Source organism: Morone saxatilis, unplaced genomic scaffold (genome assembly GCF_004916995.1).
Source record: "Morone saxatilis isolate NCDOM2014 unplaced genomic scaffold, NCSU_SB_2.0 Contig2, whole genome shotgun sequence".
Taxonomy (NCBI): Eukaryota; Metazoa; Chordata; class Actinopteri; family Moronidae; genus Morone; species Morone saxatilis.
The window spans coordinates 23,776,173-23,782,003 of NW_023339762.1; the positions used below are offsets into that span (position 1 = coordinate 23,776,173).

Here is a 5,831-nt window from a genome sequence, read left to right on the forward strand (position 1 = left end):
GGTTTGAGAGCCAGCCACCTGTCGGTATATAAAGATTGACAGGTAGGAAGAAGGAAGATACGAGACAGGACAGAAGTGAGAGGGTGGAATGAAGAGATGGAGCAATTGAAGGAAGGAGTGCGGTGCCTCTGCTCTCTGCCCTCTAGTGCATCAGGAAATGTCAGGGTTTGTTGGAGGTGGAATGGTAATGGCTGCTGTGGGCAGGCCTGATTGACACCCAGAAAGGCCATGCCACTGAGAGGGTGGGGGGAGGTAGGAAAGTGACAGCTGGTCCAGGTGAGGGGAGGGATAGCTGGGAACAGGTAGGAGGTGCAAGGAGAGGGAAAGATGGAGGGAGAGAGGGAGGAAGCAGCTGTGAGGCTGAGATGAGGAAGAGGAAGATGTGGAAATGGGATGGAGGATGAGTACTTTTATCCTCCGCTGGTCTCATGTAGAGAGCTTGTTGAAGACATTGATGAAATATGAAAGTGGAAAATGGGACTCAAAGCGAAATAAGGAAACTGGAAGAAGAGAGTCAAAGAGTTAAGTGACTCATCCATATTCAATTAACACCCTCTCTGATGTGTGGAGCTAACCTAGCTTGCCTGGTGAGCATGGTGTTAATTGTTTTAAACATATGACAGACTCCCTGAACAAAAAATTGAAAATACAGCTGAGGTCAAGACATTTAAAAGGCACCTCAATAATAGTTAAACCAGCGCAGGAATGACAATTTCCAACAAAAACCACTATGTTCTGAACAGACTCATTACAAACACTAACAGAAAGTAGCATTTAAGAAAGTGGCATTTGCATTTTGGAACATGAAATAGCAAACTAAAAAACTACTCCGTCGTGATAGGAGCTGAGGCCCGCTCCCAGCACTATCTGCAGTGCGTGGCAGAGGGTGGTGTGGAGAAGTGGTGTCCGCCTGGAGATGCTGACCTTGTCTCTTATTCCTCTTTGACCTATCTCCACACTTTGTTTTAGCGCTGTGCCCACGTACTTACTACCTCCCCAGGGGTTTCTTGTTGTTGTCAGCTGTGTTTATATTTCCCCCGATGTTAACACCAAGGCAGCAGCAGAGCTGGTAGTCGAGCAGGTTACGTTATATTGGCGCAGTATTCTGGAGCGCTGGTGTTTATCTTGAAGGATTGTAAGTTACAGACTGCCATCATTTTAACAGTATGTGGACACCAGGAGGGAAAACATGTTTGATTTGTGCTACGGAGATATTACCGACGCGTTTAGTTAGTTAGTTAGTTAGCGTTTTAATAGTACCCAATGCTCTGATCCCCCTTCCCCACTTTATTACGTTTCACACCCCTTTCCTTTACAGCGTTGCGCCTTCACCCTTCCCCACCCAGACTCATTTGTTGTTAATTATAGGCTATTTAAAGTCCAAGGGCATCCACTGCTAAAAATACATTTAAAAAATAAAAAAACAACCTTAAACTCATGTTTATTGCATTTATCCTACAACCTTGCCTGAGTTCAAGGAGTCATCGGAAATATTTTAAGGTTTTAGAGGACACATTAAAATATGTATTAAAATAAAACAACAGTTTAAAAGGAAAAAGGATTTTGCTGTATAAACATTATCATGTATGTCTTTTGTTTGGCAGATTTTTGACATTTACCAACATTACTGAAGAAGTAACACACAGGGCTTTTCTCATTTCTCCGATTTGTGCGTCCTCGTCTCCTCTCTCCTCGTCCTCCTGCCCGTGACCCGGGAATCAATCTCAGCGCGCCATGTTGAAAGACGTATCAATTCCTGACTTGCATTTGGAGGAGGGAGGATAGAGGAGGCCTGCTGGAGGAGCTATGAGCAGGGCTACACAGGTGCATCCTTTACGGACGTATAAAAGAGGCGTGGCATACTGCTGGAATATACAAACCAAGGCGGGGGCACTCTGTATTGATAAGTTATATTAGTTGCTGAAGCTGATCAAACTTTTTGCTCTTTACTGTTCCAACCACATTCCTTCATGACATTTTATCTTCATACAGGTAGTTACCATGGTAACGGCCACAAAAACTACCGTCACACACATAATAATAGACTTACAGAGAATTAACAATGTTACGAGTCTGTATTTAATTCGGCACATCTTTAATTCACCAGCCAGCGCTTATTTGAGTGAGTGCGCCTCTCATTCCCACAGTCTGCTCCTATGGAGACTGTAGCGAGTTGAGGCAATAAAATTGTAGAAAAGTTTATCTTTATGGATCATACTGATGCCAGTTGACAAGAAGACTATGGACATGTGACGCACCCTATCTTGTGCTTCTGGAGCTGCGTGTTGTTAGGATACATAACGCATTGTTAAAATGTGATATTTCTTAAAGGGAGTTTGGTGCAATAATCTCTGAAAGTACAGAAACACAGTGAAAAATATTTATATACAGTGAAATAAACTGAGATTTGTAGTGAAAGAAGCTTTATTGGACATGATTGAAATAAAAAAAATGTATGACATATGTAGCCTAGAGGAAGAGAGGATGTAGAAGTTGGGGAATGAGACCCACAGACAGAGTGGTAGGGGTTTGTCTGGAGGATCAGCTGCACCTGAATCAGCTCCTCCAGACTGCTCGGCTATAAAGGGAGCTGAAAATAATCACTTCCTTTTGGTTTGGTTGTGTTTCACTGCCCACATCCATGCACTAATTACACTTCTGATAATAATGATTTATGTATGCATCAATTAACAGCCTGGGCATTTATTTTCTTCGATCACTGACCTCAACCTGCCGTTATTTGGAACAGGCCTTTAATTCCTTTTGCACAAAACTCTTGCTCAGCAAAGATGGAAAACAGAATCAGATTAATTTAAATCAGTATGAATATTACTTCATACCATCATCCACACAGTTTCTATAAAATCCAGACCAGGCCTCTAACGGGGTTTATTTGTGTAAACCTGTAGCCACACCAGGCTAGTAAATGAGACCTGCCTTTAATTGGGACTCTGCTTTTTATTAAAGTTTTCCAGCACACTGTTAAACCAGATCAGTTAGATCAACTGAAACTTTTTGAAGGAAACCGATCGTCTTTAACCTGCTTAAGTTTATAACTCAAACTATTTAAGCACTTACAAAATATTTGCTCAAGTATATTATAAATAACTCAAGTACAAAAGATTGATTGACGACGTCACATTCTGTTTTACAGGAAGACACAATGTTTGGATTCTGCTATGAAAATACAAAGAAACTGACTTTTGTTGCATACATTGTTTAATAGAGGTACAACTGAGGATGTGATCTTAAAGGGTTAAAATTACATTTCTCCTGGACTTTACATTCACTGCGATATCCAGCTACATTGAGGCGGATTGGAGGAGCTTGTTCACCTTGTCTCACACCGTACGACAGCAAGTCAACGACGGGACGCACTCTGCAAGAGCTCGTGCCTCCACTTTGTCCACAGGATGGTTTAAGACTGGTTGAAGGTTTAGATTATGAGCTCTGGGATTTTCTTTCAGCCTGTGCACACTATATACAGTGTGAACAGGTGTTGCATTCAGGGAACTCTGATACAGTAAAGTCATTCTCCTCGCTGTGCTTTCTGTCGTTGTCATGGTCACACAGCGAGGGCAGGCAGAGAGCGGGAAAACTCATCAATCAACTCCACAACGTGCTGCCAAACTGTAAACACACAAAATCCCTTGTAATGGAGATCCCTCTTCTCCTCGTTGGTTTTCCTGGTTTCTTCTTGTGCAGCTCTAAATTTTAAAAAGTTGCATTGAGGTAAACTCACAGTGGTCGCTGTGGGGCCCTGCGGGGGCCCTGCAAGGCCTCGGTGCCCGGCTCAGCTTGAGCAGGCCGCCGTCTGACAGGCGAACAGTGGAAGATTAATCCTGGGTGGCTGACCTGCGCCAGCCTGTATCCTCATCAGAGCGAGAGGTGAGAGAGGAGAGTAAATCAGTTTTAACATGAAAAAGAGGGAATGTTCACAGTATAAAGAATATAAAGCAACTTGTTCCATTAACATTACAAATAAGAATAAAATACAGCAGTGAAGTGAAATCCTATCAGGCCGTCAGTGGAGGTTGTCTTTATTAAACCCTCACAGTCCACACACTTCTCCTCCGAGCGAGAGCAGTTTGCAGGAAATGCAAATGAATGCAGTGCGTCTTATTAAAATGCATCCGGACAAAAAGAAAGGAAATATTCAGTGAGTGCTAATGCGCAACATTATAATTTTAAAACTTCCCTTTGTAGTTTGTGTTTCATCAGGGCCGGGTGTGATGAAATGATTGTGACACTTTATTAGCGATTCATGTGAAGATGAGAGAGGAAACCGTGTGCAGACGCTTCACTTTCATTACAGGAACATAGGAGAGGGTTTTTATCTGAATCTCACCGAGTTTAACAGCTGCTCCTGCTGATTTGTGCTCAGTTCAGACACCTTAATGACCTTTAATCTTCTACACTAGGTTCTGTTGTTGCTGGTGGTGTCCACCCTTCCTGCACTGGATTTAAAATCACCTTCACACACATTAGATTCACAGGAAACAATGTAACGTAATTTGTTCATAATTTAATCTCATAGTTTGAAGCTTCTCTGGCCACTGAGCGCTCTCTGGCGTCTGGAGTTGAATTACTGCTGATACAAACTGAACACTTCCTACTGCTGTTGTCACAATACAAGTGTTTGCTTTACTTAAGACAAAAAGGTGAATAAAAGAAACACACCTTTAAAATCTGCCAATAGTGCCAATCCAGAAGGATTAGTAACAACATAATGTCTCAATGAAACTTCAGTCAGGCAGCTCACATTATAAATGTTTATTACGGCGGTACAACATCACTCCTCGCAGAATGTTTAGACACATTAGGGAGTGATGAGACCTTAAAGCAGAGGTTTCCAACCTGGGGACCTCACTTCACACAGGCATGCTAGGAAACAATATATACAGTAGGCCTGTATCTCAGTATTGGTTCACTTCTGTGAAGAAAAGTAAATGTAAATTGTCTAATAGAAGAATGGCCAGCTGTCAGGGAAAAACACAAATTTGTCAAAAAAGAAGCATATCAAGTTGTATGATTGTTGAATGAATATAAATATTCAGATACAATTGTACAATTGTTCATCCAAATCTCTCGTTTTACAAAAGCTTCTCACAGTGACTGAACTCACTGTTTGGGTTTAACATACAGTTTTTCAGTCAGGGGTTGTTAGTTTACTCATGATAGGAAAGGGCTTCTTTAAGGAAAAATGTCGGGAACTACGACCTTAAACCCTGAAACAGCACAGACTGGAGCCTGACTCTACTGCTGGGAGGATCTTCTATGTGTGGGCCCCCCTCATGCAATAACATTTGACATGTAAGTGACGATATAAATACTGTAAACCCAGCAACCACCTGATATACAAGAACATATTATAATTATTTACTGAAAAGAAGCTCATGAGCTTGGTAGGCGGAGGATGACCAGCAACCCACGGACTTTAGGGCTTCAGTTCTTTATTGATACTGTGTGTAAACTCAGTTCGAACTGTCTGAAGATCCTTCCGCTGTTTCACTCGCTGATCATCCAAGAAAAGAAAAGCTGTTTCTGATAAGAGCAGAAATATTCACAGTCTCCAGAATCAATAATTCATGATTACAGAGGAGCTTTGAATTATTGAACTGAGCTGTTAGTCCGATGATGACTCACACACTGTTATTCTGAGAGCTTCAGTTTCCTCTCTGATCTTCTATCAGCTCAGCTTTGATTGATCAGCTGATCGGAAACAGGCTCATGTTATCAGCTGGATTTAGTTCTATAAAAATACATCTTACTAAAATATATGAGATTATAAACATTAATATATCAGCAAACAGCTATTCTCTATATACAGA

The 5,831-nt window shown here is 41.6% G+C and overlaps 1 protein-coding gene across 1 annotated transcript in view; it reads left to right on the forward strand.

Moving 5' to 3' along the window:
* Positions 1-5,831, forward strand: part of zgc:173742 (DNA topoisomerase I, mitochondrial) — a 29,948-nt gene that overhangs the window by 18,883 nt on the left and 5,234 nt on the right. The window lies entirely within an intron of this gene.